The following is a 12,901-nucleotide window of genomic DNA, read 5'->3' as shown; positions in this document are numbered from 1 at the left end:
ACTTGGCTTTCGAAGACCTTAGAAAGGCAGGGTAGGATAGACATAGGTCTGTAGCAGTTTGGGTCTAGAGTGTCTGCCCCTTTGAAGAGGGGGATGACCGCGGCAGCGTTCCAATCTTTAGGGATCTCAGACGATACGAAAGAGAGGTTGAACAGGCTAGTAATAGGGGTTACAACTATTTCGGATGATAATTTTAGAAAGAGAGGGTTCTCATTGCCTAGCCCGGTTGATTTGTAAGGGTCCAGATTTTGCAGTTCTTTCAGAACATCAGCTATCTGGATTTGGGTGAAGGAGAAATGGGGAAGCTTGGGCAAGTTGCTGTGGGGGTGCAGGGCTGTTGACAGGGGTAGAGGTAACCAGGTGGAAAGCATGGCCAGTCGTAGACAAAAGCTTATTGAAATTCTCAATTATCACGGATTTATCAGTGGTGACAGTGTTTCCTAGCCTCAGTGCAGTGGGCAGCTGGCAGGAGGTGCTCTTATTCTCCATGGACTTTACAGTGTACCAGAACTTTTTGGAGTTGGTGCTACAGGATGCAAATTTCTGTTTCAAAAAGCTAGCCTTTGCTTTCCTAACTGCCCTGAAAAGCTGCATACTGTGGGGGCTATTCGATACTAATGCAGTACGCCACAGGAAGTTTTTGTGCTGGTCAAGGGCAGTCAGGTCTGGAGTGAACTAAGGGCTATATCTGTTCCTGGTTCAAAATGAATGGGGCATGCTCATTTAAGATGGCGAGGAAAGCACGTTTAAAGAATAACAGTTAGGATAACAGTTAGGATCAGCTTGATCTCCCCTTGAAATAAAGGATGAACCGTGGCTGCCTTCCAAGCAATGGGAACCTCCCCAGAAAGAAGAGACAGATTTTAAATGTTGGAGATAGGCTTTGAAGGCAGGGTCAAGTTTAAGGAGCTCCTTTAGCACCTTGGACTCCGTGAATGCCTGCAGAGACAAACTTTGTAGCGGGGCAGAGGGAAAAGAGTGAGAGGCATCGAGGACAGTCGCATTAGAAGGGGTGGGAGATGAGAAAACGTTGGACGGGCAGGGAGGCGTGGCTGAGTCAAATAGGAATCCTGACTTAATGAAGTGGTGATTAAAGAGCTCAGCCATGTGCTTCTTGTCAGCAACAACCACATCATCAACATTAAGGGACATGGGCAGCTGTGAGGGGGTTTGTTCTTCAGGTCTTTAACCATTTTACAGAACTTCTTGGGGTTAGACCCACAGAGTTCTACACGTTGTATCCAGTGAAGTCATAGAGGGTAAACACCAGTGGTGGAAAAAGTACTCAAATGTCATACTTCAGTAAAAGTAAAGATACCTTAACAGAAAATGACTCACGTAAAAGTGAAAGTCACCCAGTAAAATACTTCTTGAGTAAAAGTCCAAAAGTATTTGGTTTGAAATATACTAAAGTGTAAAAAGTAAGTGGAACTGCTCAAATGTTCTTAAGCATCAAAAGTAAAAGAATAAACCATTTCAATGTCCTTATATTAAGCAAACCAGATGGCAACATAAAAACATCATTTACAGCTAGCCAGGGGCACACTCCAACACTCAGACATAATTTACAAACGAAGCATTTGTGTTTAGTGAGTCCGCCAGATCAGTGGCAATATGGACGACCAGAGATTTTCTCTTGATAAGTGTGTGAATTGGAACATTTTCCAATCGAAATGTAACGAGTACTTTTGGGTATCAGGGAAAATGTATGGAGTAAAAAGTACATTATTTTTCTTTAGGAATGTAGTGAAGTAAAAGTAAAAGTTGGCAAAAATATAAATAGTAAAGTAAAGTACAGACACCCCCAAAAAACTACTTAGTATTTTTACTTTAAGTACTTTACACCACTAGTAAACACTCTCCACTCACTACTCCCTCAAACTTGAATGCTTTTCTGATCTATAACTTTATTGTACTAAGATTATCTGCAGTATCATTTTACAGAATGTGTGTGCATTTGTGTGTCTTACCTGGGTTAAAGAGCACCAGTGAGCTGAAGAGAGCCATCTGCTGCTCAGTCAGTCTCAGGGCACACATTCTGTGAGCGAAGTCAAACACCGCCACCATCAGATCACCACAGCCTGGAACAACACAGTTAGCAGAGTTAGCATCACTAAGACTAGGAACCAATTGGCAAAGTGTTCTCAGCTCGCTGGTCACCATAGCATCTCCCACCTGTAGCACACGCTCCAGCAGGTATATCTCTCTAGTCACCCCCAAAACCAATTCTTTCTTTGGCCGCCTCTCTTTCCAGTTCTCTGCTGCCAATGACTGGAACGAACTACAAAAATCTCTGAAACTGGAAACACTTATCTCCCTCACTAGCTTTAAGCACCAACTGCACCTGTACATAGCCCACCTATAATTTAGCCCTATCAACTACCTCTTTCCCAACTGTATTTAATTTATTTATTTATTTTGCTCCTTTGCACCCCATTATTTTTATTTCTACTTTGCACATTCTTCCATTGCAAAACTACCATTCCAGTGTTTTACTTGCTATATTGTATTTACCTTGCCACCAAGGCCTTTTTTTTTTTTTTTGCCTTTACCTCCCTTCTCACCTCATTTGCTCACATTGTATATAGACTTGTTTATACTTTATTATTGACTGTATGTTTGTTTTACTCCATGTGTAACTCTGTGTTGTTGTATCTGTCGAACTGCTTTGCTTTATCTTGGCCAGGTCGCAATTGTAAATGAGAACTTGTTCTCAACTTGCCTACCTGGTTAAATAAAGGTAAAATAAATAAAATAAAATAAAAAAGTTAATATGAGATCTTGTCCTCCGTAATTAATGGGACAGTGAAGGATTAAAAAATATATTTTGTCTCTATACTCCAAAAGTTTGTATTTGAAGTTAAAGTTCAGAAGGTTAGACACACAAATATCATACAGCCTCCACATTAACGTAGAAGTGTTAGCAAACATATTCTATTCTTTACAATAAAAGTGACTCCAAAATGACACAAAGCATCATTTACCATTAATTTCTATTGGGCACAAAATAATCTGAAACACAACCAAAACAAACAGCAAATGCATCCAATAAATGTTTTGAGTCACAAGCTTGATGTAATCATTGCGTGCTATGAATATGGGACCAAATACTTAACTTTTTGCTATTTTAATACACATATAAATGAATTTGTCCCAATCATTTTGGTCCCCTAAAATGAGGGTGGTATGTACCCTAAAATTTAAGCTGACCATTTGCACTTTAACCTCAGTCATTGTTTGATTTCAAAGAGAGAGAGGGTCAAGAATGTTTAATAATGGCAATGTGCACTTCTTACGGAAATACTTTTATTGAGAGAGGATAGGAGAGTAAGTAGTGATTGACAGGTGGGTTTGGCTCAATAGTCTTGAGCAGGGTGTCTGGTCGTTCTGTCTGAGCCCACGGAACCCTGGGATGCTTTTAGCGAACTCCACCACGTACTGTACCGCACAGTGCTGGTACATCTCAACTACTGACTAGAGAGGGAGAAAGGGAGAGGGGGAGAGGGAAAGAGGGAGGGGGAGAGGGGGGGGGGGGGGCGAGAGTGTCACACCCTGATCAGTTTCACCTGTCTTTGTGCTTGTCTCCACCCCCCTCCAGGTGTCGCCCATCTTCCCCATTATCCCCTGTGTATTTATACCTGTGTCCTCTGTTTGTCTGTTGCCAGTTTGTCTTGTCTTACCTGCGTGCTTTCCCGTTTTCCTGTTTTTCAAGTGTTTGTTTCCTAGTTTTTCCGGTTCTAACCATTCTGCCTGCCTGACTCTGACCTGATTACGAACCTATGCCTGTCCTCGACCTACCATTTGCCCCGTGTTATAAGAAATTATTGAAAACTGTACTATCCGCCTCCTGTGTCTGCATCTGGGTCACATCCTGAGTCATTACAGTACGAACTGCCCATGAATGACCCAGCAGACCCAGACCAGCTCCACAATGTAGTCTCACAACAGAGCCACCATTGGAAGACACGCAGAGTTACAGCAATGCCTTATGGTACCTAGTTCTTGTCCCGGTTCTGGAAGGCCTTCTGCACCCTCATTGGGTCATCAGCCAGCCTGTCCTCTGGTTTCCACCCCCAATCTAACGGCCAGTCAGAACGAGCCAATCAGGACCTGGAGACCTCCCCTCCTTCCCTCCCTCCCTCTTTCTCTCTCCCCCTTCGTTGCCTCGATTCCGCCAACCCCACCACCTGGAGCCAGCAACTTGTGTGGGTGGAATACGCCCGTAACACCTTTCCCTGCTCGGCCGCTGGTCTCTTGCCCTTTGAGTGTTCCTTGGGATATCAGCCCCGCTCCTCCCTGAGTAAGAAGAAGAAGTCAGCATACCCTCTGCCCAGATGTTCATCTGCCGCTTTCGCCGTACCTGGAAGAGAGCCCGGGCCGCTGTTTTGAAGACCAAATTCAGGTATCTTCGACAAGCGGATTGCCACTGGACCCCTGCTCCCAACTATCGGCTCGGGCAGAGGGTATGGCTTTCCACTCGGGACCTGCCCCTCTGGGTGGAGTCCTGTAAACATTCCCCCTATTTTATCTGCCATTTCCCCATCTCTAAAATCCTTAGTCCCTCTGCTGTTCGTCTTCTGTTGCCCCTCACCCTCTGTATCCCCACTACGTTTCATATGCCCAAGATAAAACCTGTGTCTCACTGTACTTTGTCTTCTGACTGGTGTCCCTATAGGACTGCCCGATACTGTCACACAGCTTGTCTATGCGTAGCAGAGGGGGGGGGGGGGGGGGGTAAGGGCAGTAGGGGGCTTCTGGGTCATACGATCTAATTCCCATCCCTATCGTCTGGTCAGGAGATGGCTGACAGGTGTCGAACCATGAAGAAGAGGGAGTGAGAAGGAGGAAGGGGTAACAGATATTAAACAGTGCTAGTGAGATTGTGTTTCGAGTGTGTGTATGTGTCCACTCCCTTACCTCTTTCGTCTAAGTGCCCACTGCCAGTAGACACACAGGAGCCGTGGTAGGCCAGACCTGGAGCCTGGGACTCGCCTGGGGAGCACACCAGGTAGGGGAGCACATCTGTTGTATAGGGTGGCAGCTCTGGCTCTCCAGGGAAGGAGTAGGCCGAAGCCGGGGCCTGGAGCAGGTGGGGTGACCGGTCATGGCATGCCTTGCTGGGGTAGGGCAGGGCGGGGCCTCTGCCTGGAGATGCTGCTGCTGCTGACGGTGTCTCTCCACCTCGGCACGCAGAGAGTACCGCTCACGTTTCAACATCCGACCAAACTTCGTCGCTGGGGAAACAAAAACAGATGGTGATGGAGTTGAGTTGAATTACCCTCATACAAAGTATCTTGACGTGACTCTCATTAATGTGATGACTGTTATTTATCGAATAATTACCTACTATGTTTAATTGTTACTGGATTAAATTAAAATTAATGTAACAATTAACTCATTAGGAATTTGGGGCACCACGGGATAAGTCGTTTACCGAGTTACCGTCTCCCGAATTAACTCAAATTAAATTGAATTAATCCGAATTAACTCAAGAATATATACATATATATATATATATATATATATATATATATATAATTTCCTCATATCAGTCTCATTTTGAACGTAGCAGACCTCGTGAATCTGCACAAACCCGAGTCTTACTAATAATTCCGTACCACACATATTTATTTGATTATTTATTTACTAACAAACTAAATGATAACACAGGATACACACACGGTATAGGTTATTGATTGGAACATTTATACGGGGACAACAGGTCCCTAGCGGACTAACACAATATGACACTTGTTACACAAGATGGAGAGTTAAAGAGAAAGAGAATGCGAGAGGGAAAGAGAAGCACCACTTGGATACATTTGGGAACTACGCTCATAGTAACCCTAATACCTTGCCCCGAACTGCCTCTCTTTTAGGTAAGAAGTAATGCATGTATTTACGTGTTGAAGGTCTCGTCAGTGATCTCTGTTGGGCCCAGGCCTTGGTGGAATGAGTTCCGCATTGTGAGAAGGGTAAGAATTAGCCTTATTCTTTGGATGGCCTTCTCCTTTGTTCTTGGGTGTAAGTCTCTGATTGTCCATAAGAGGTCACAATGTCCTTCTTCTTTCATGTCTGTTTACTTGCACTCGTTCTGGAAGAGTGGTCTTCTGAGAACTTAGCCATGTTGATGATCCCCAGAGTGGGGATGAGAGCAGTGTAGGTGATGATGATTTGAAGAGAGTAACAGGATGGTCTTACTTAAATTCACTTTCTTCGACACAGTACTTAGGACAGCTACTCAATTCCTTTGTCTTCGACAACCTCCTGTTGCGTTTCAGGTTTGTGACTAATGTAGACCTTGCTGCAGTTTGTGGTCAGTTTAGTCTGATATGTTCATTCTTAATCATCTATTCTACCTTTTGGTAAAAAGGGAGAGGGCGGGACTGAGACAGGTAATGACGGGTTGAACGTAGTTATGTAGATAAAATTAGTTTAAAATTAGTTATCAAGATAAAAACGGAATACTTAATATCGGCAAGTTAGACTAAATATTAGCACTACACAATCTGGTGGGTGATAACCTTCAATCTAGTTAATAATACAAAGCAAATCTTAAGACTAGAGACATTTATCGACAAATATTACGAAAACAAGCAACACCCAAACATGACGGAGAGGAAGACAGGGGAACCGATTTCAAAACGAAAACGTGACTCTTCTACAGACACAGACGATTTAATATTTTCACCACCGGGAATGGTAAAGGTCGAAACCGATCTGTTAAAATCAATAAGTGACAAACTGGGTATACTTGAATTAGTCAGTAAGGATATAAAAGAGTTGAAGGCAAGCCTCGAGATGAGTGATGAAAAAGCTGCGACATTGGAGAAGGAAACAAATAAGTTAAAAGTGACAGTCAATCAGATTGAAACCGAAGTGAATGAACTTAAAAAGGAGAACACCGTTCTGAGAGAAGCCTTACTTGACATACAGACTAGATCCACGAGAGAGAATCTGGTACTTACAGGTATCCAAGAGAAAGAAGGAGAAGTTCCTGAATCTGTAGTTAGAGAGTTCCTCCTTGCAGCGCTTCAGATTCCACGTGAAGCTATCGATAAAATCCAACTGGAACGTGTACACCGCTTCGGGCAGAGAGGGCAGATGTATGAACGCCAAATTTGCTTCATTTAAAGATAACATAATGGGTAAAAGACTTGCTGGGACAAAAATGGTCATGAATGACCAGTTCCCGAAGGAAATTGCAGAACGGCGTAAAGTTCTGTATCCAATTTTCAAGGAAAATAGATTAAAAGGGAAACGAGTAGCTCTCGTTGTCAATAAACTATATATTGATAACCAGTTGTTCAGAGACACAAAGACTACTCCATTGATATTTTAAAAATGACAAAGTTCTTATAGATGAGGAAAATAATGAAATCATTCTAGCCCGGTTATGAATTGTAATAATACTGTATATCTTCAAATATACAGAAATGTTTACATACCCTACATTATTCATCTCATATGTATACGTATATACTGTACTCTATATCATCTACTGCATATTTATGTAATACATGTATCACTAGCCACTTTAACTATGCCACTTTGTTTACATACTCATCTCATATGTATATACTGTACTCGATACCATCTACTGTATCTTGCCTATGCCGCTCTGTACCATCACTCATTCATATAGCTTTATGTACATATTCTTTATCCCCTTACACTGTGTACAAGACAGTAGTTTTGGAATTGTTAGTTAGATTACTTGTTGGTTATTACTGCATTGTCGGAACTAGAAGCACAAGCATTTCGCTACACTCGCATTAACATCTGCTAACCATGTGTATGTGACAAATAAAATTTGATTTGATTTGATATAACTAATTGGAACACAAAAGCACTAATTCAACATAGTGAAGATAAAAACTCAGTAAACAAAAGGCACAGTATGTGTGGATGGTGTGGTGTGTGTTTTTTAATGTTTGGTAAAGTGTGGTGTTGAGTGAGAAAGGAAATGGTTGCATATCCCAGAACCAATGTATTGCTGTGAGCAGGGGTTGTGAGAGAGCTTTACAAATGTTGTTCAGATGATGGATATACTTTTTATAATGAATTATACATCGTATTTATTTATTTATTGTCCTATCATGGAGGAACAGTGTTTTAAATTAAATTATACATTTATTATATTTTTTGTCCTATCATGGAGAACTAAATTGTTTAAATAAATTATATATCTAATTTATTTATTTATGATCCTATAAGATGGAACAGTCCACAACCCTATACCTTAGATACCCACCTGAATGACACCCACCTAAATGACCCAGATACTATGGAGAAGTCCCTATCTGTTTTATGTGCCTGCTATAAGCGGTCTGTATGCAGCCAAAATGCGGTCAGAGACCAAGAGCAGCACTGCCCCCTCAAGATTCTGAGCCTGCTTGGCAGGGTTGGTCCTGCAAAGCCAAAGCCCCCTAAAGGGACAGCATACTATACAAGGAAATTCTCAAAGCTGCTAATGAGAACCTTGACGACCTTGTACCTAGCCGGTGGGGATTCCGGTGGGGTGCCCCCACCCAGGTAGTGGCAGTGCTGGCAACACTAGCTGCAGTAACCCATGGGGAGGGGGTCACACTCGGACATTCAGAGAGGGGGTATATTATTGTGGCCCTGGTGGCACAAAATCTAAAGTCTGACTGCATGGAGATGCTTGGGAATATGGTCAATACGGGGGACCGTGTTGTGGGTGTTTCAGGGAAAAGGTGTACATTTGATTTTTTTTTTGCACAGTTTTATCAGGCCTTCTGATACAGCTGCAACTGTATACGCATTCATAAATCAAGACCTTTCTTGAGTTGGGCTCTGAGATGGTGCAACTGTTGAGAATGTGAGTCTATGGTTGTGTGGGGGGAAAGGGTTGAGTGTGTGTGTGTGCATATCCCACAACTGTTGAGAATGTGAGTCTATGGTTGTGTGGGGGGAAAGGGTTGAGTGTGTGTGTGTGCATATCCCACAACTGTTGAGAATGTGAGTCTATGGTTGTGTGGGGGGAAAGGGTTGAGTGTGTGTGTGTGCATACCCCACAACTGTTGAGAATGTGAGTCTATGGTTGTGTGGGGGGAAAGGGTTGCGTGTGTGTGTGTGCATACCCCACAACTGTTGAGAATGTGAGCCTATGGTTGTGTGGGGGGAAAGGGTTGAGTGTGTGTGTGTGCATACCCCACAACTGTTGAGAATGTGAGCCTATGGTTGTGTGGGGGGAAAGGGTTGAGTGTGTGTGCATATCCCACAACTGTTGCGAAGGAGTAAAGATGTTAGGGACAATATAGGATGATTCGCAATAATTGTTTGCTAATATAATAATTGCTTGCAATAATGTAATTTTGGTAATGGCGAGACTGGTGAGAGGTAAAATCCTTTGCATAAATTGCCTACATTACTACAAATATGAATAGCTAATTGTGGAAATTAAGAAACAGGATTCGTTTTAATATATATATTTTTTATGATTGCTGTATATAATGCAAATCGAGGTGAGGGCAATGGAAATGCATTTGGCGGTTGATCTACTTCTGTTCTGTAAATGTCACTGTGTGCTCTTTTCGAAGGATGGATCCCAGTCTTTTCAGGGCTATGGGATAAGGGGGGTCGGGGGTCGTCTGTCGGGCATTGGGATGACAACACACCTCGGGATGAGGAGGGCTTTTAACGGGTGGAATAGTGAGGACCAATTGGAGGTTTACTTAGTAGCAATACAAATATCATGGTACAGCTATATAGACACTCAATCATCATGTTATTTTTTAATGGTACATTTACAAACATATATTTTGATAAATATAATTGAAAGTTGTGTCTCATTATAGTAAGTGGTGAAATAAGTATAGCCAGTTACAACTGTAAAGGCTTAGCAGATGATCAGTAGTTGCCTGGCTAAAAGAGAAGGAATATAATATCTATTATTTACAGGAAACTCATTCAACAATTTTAGATGAAGTTTTGTGGAAAAAGGACTGGGGGGAAATATATTTCTCCCATAGGCAAAGAAATTCAAAAGGGGTGATGGTTTTAATTAACAGTAATGTTGATCCAAATGTGCAAATTGTCCAAACAGATCATCAAGGATGGAAGGATTATTTTAAATACGATAATGGACAATAAACAGATATGGCTTATTAACCTATATGGTCCAAATAATGATGATCCAAGTTTCTTTGAAAATATATATAAGAATTGATCAAGACAAGCAACACTAGACTATATTATTATGGTGGGAGATTTTAATACGGTCTTAAATATCTCTATGGGACCGGAAAGAAAATCACACTACAAACTATCACCCTCAGGCACTTAAGGAAATCATGAATGTCATGGATATATTGGAAGTAGTGGATATATGGAGACTTAAATACCCTGACCTAGTGAGATATACTTTGCGGAGGCTTAATCAAGCTAGTCGCCTTGACTACTTTCTTATACCATTCTCTCTGGCACCAAAAGTTGAAAAAGTGTTGATAGGGGACAGAATGCGGTCGATCATCACATAATTGCCCTATATATTACTCGTACCGAATTTACACGTGGGCGAGGATATTGGAAATTTAATCAAAGCCTACTAGATCATAAATTGTTTAGAAGTAGGACAGAATAATTTAAAACTGAATTTCAGACATAACATAGGTACAGCAGATCTCCTTATTGTATGGGACACTTTTAAATGTGCCTTTAGAGGCCATGCAATTCAGTATTCATCTATAAAACAAAAGTTGTTTAGATCAAAAGAGTCCATATTAACAAAGGAAATTGAAGGACTAACAGTACAGTTAGATAGCAATAAAAACGGTACTATAGAGGCACAGAATAAGTTAGAGGAAAAACAAAAAGAAATTGAGGAACTTATTCAAGAAAGATCCAGTGTAATATATTATAAAAAATAAAGCGAACTGGATGGAATATGGGGGAAAAGGCACCAAATACTTTTTCAATCTTCAATATAGAAATGCTACAATTTTTTTTATTGAAACTTGTTACAAATGATGGAGTCACGCATGATTCACCGAATTATATTTTGAAAGAGGAAGTAATGTACTTTAAGAATATGTTTTCGTTTCAGTCTCCTCCATCTCCACTAACTGAAACTAATTTTATGGATATTTTTCGTAATAATAATGTAAAATGAACATCTGTACAGAAAGACTCATGTGAAGGCCAAATTATGGAGGAGGAACTTCTTGATGCAATTAAAGCCTTTAAGGATGGGAAAACTCCATGGCTGGATGGCATACCAGTGGAAGTATACAAAACTTGATGTACTCAGAGGACCATTATTAGCATGTTTTAACCACTCCTATATAAATGGTAGATTATCAGACACGCAAAAAGAAGGTCTGATATCATTATTATTGAAACAGGACCCAAGTGGTATATATAAAGATAAAGTTCATTTAAAAAATTGGAGACCTCTTACACTTCAGTGTTGTGATGCAAAAATCCTAACATAATACTTGGCGCATAGAATTTAAAAAGTATTGTCAGATATTATTCATCCTAATCAGACAGGTTTTTTACATGGACGATACATTGGAGATAATATAAGACGAAGAAGTATTGGAAATAATAGAATACGATGAAATATCGGGAACACCATGCCTGGTTTTCATAGCTGATTTTGAAAAGACTTTTGATAAAGTTCGACTGGAGTTTATATATAAATGCCTAGAATATTTCAATTTAGGAGAATCTCTTATAAAATGGGTTAAAGTTATGTATAGTATCCCTAGGTGTAAAATAGTTTAAAACTTTCTGAGATGTAGCCATTATTTAGTATCTAGAGGAGTAAAACAAGATTGCCCACTATCGGCATATCTATTTATTATTGCCATCGAAATGTTAGCTGTTAAAATTAGATCAAACAATAATATTAAGAGATTAGAAATCCGTGGCTTAAAAACTAAGGTGTCATTCATGTTGATGTATGTTGATGAATCATGTTTTCTTTTAAAACCACAATTAGAATCTCTCCACGGCCTCATAGAGGATCTAGAGACTTTTTCTATCGGAGATTTGGACATATCGGTATACAAATCCCAAAAGAAAGAAATGATCTCACTCCAATACATTTTTATAGAAAGTTCGCAAAAAATAGATACAATCTTGCTACCATGGAAAGGAAAATACCTGTCTATTTGTGGAAAAAGCACCCTGATTAACTCTTTAGTCATATCACAGTTGACCTATTTGCTTATGGTTTTGTGTACACCTAGTGACCTTTTTAATTTTATGAACAAAAAATATTCAATTTTATTTGGAATGGCAAGCCAGACAAAATTAAAAGGGTCTATTTATGTAACGACTATGAATTCGGAGGGCAGAAATTATTAAATATTAAAGCATTAGACCTCTCACTAAAGGCATCAGTCATACAAAAGTTACACTTAAATCCAAACTGGTTCTCTAGTAAATTGGTACGAATGTCTCATCCTATGTTCAGGAAGGGCCTTTTCCCCTTTATTCAGATTACACCTGCTCACTTTCGGTTGTTTGAAAAGGAAATCTTCTCCAAAATATCTTTATTTTTTAAACAAGCCTTAGAAAGTTGGTTGCAATTTCAGTTAAATTCACCTGAAAAGACAGAACAAATAATACAACAAATACGGTGGTTAAACTCAAATATACTTATTGATAAAAAACATATTTTTTCGAATATTTTTTTTCAAAAGGTATAATTTTAGTGAATGATATCATAAATAGGACTGGTGGAGTTATGTCACACATGCAGCTAACACAGACATATGGAAATGTCTGCTCTACCCAAAATTACCACCAACTAATTGCAGCATTACCACAAAAATGGAAGAGGGAAGTAGAAGGGGGAAAAGGAACTTGTATGTCGGCCCTGTATTGAAGAACATAAATGGTTAAATAAAAGTGTGATAAATAAAAACAT

General features: G+C 40.3%; 1 pseudogene; it reads right to left on the bottom strand.

Annotated features, from left to right (window-relative positions):
* Window positions 1-901: 901 nt before the first annotated feature.
* Window positions 902-12,901, bottom strand: part of LOC149984429 (nuclear receptor ROR-gamma-like) — a 16,680-nt pseudogene continuing 4,680 nt past the window's right edge.

This window comes from Oncorhynchus mykiss, chromosome 3 (genome assembly GCF_057628025.1).
Source record: "Oncorhynchus mykiss isolate SJ-2025 chromosome 3, ASM5762802v1, whole genome shotgun sequence".
NCBI classification, from domain to species: Eukaryota; Metazoa; Chordata; class Actinopteri; order Salmoniformes; family Salmonidae; genus Oncorhynchus; species Oncorhynchus mykiss.
The sequence above is the reverse complement of the archived record's forward strand: the minus strand, read 5'-3'. Positions and strand labels throughout refer to the sequence as shown.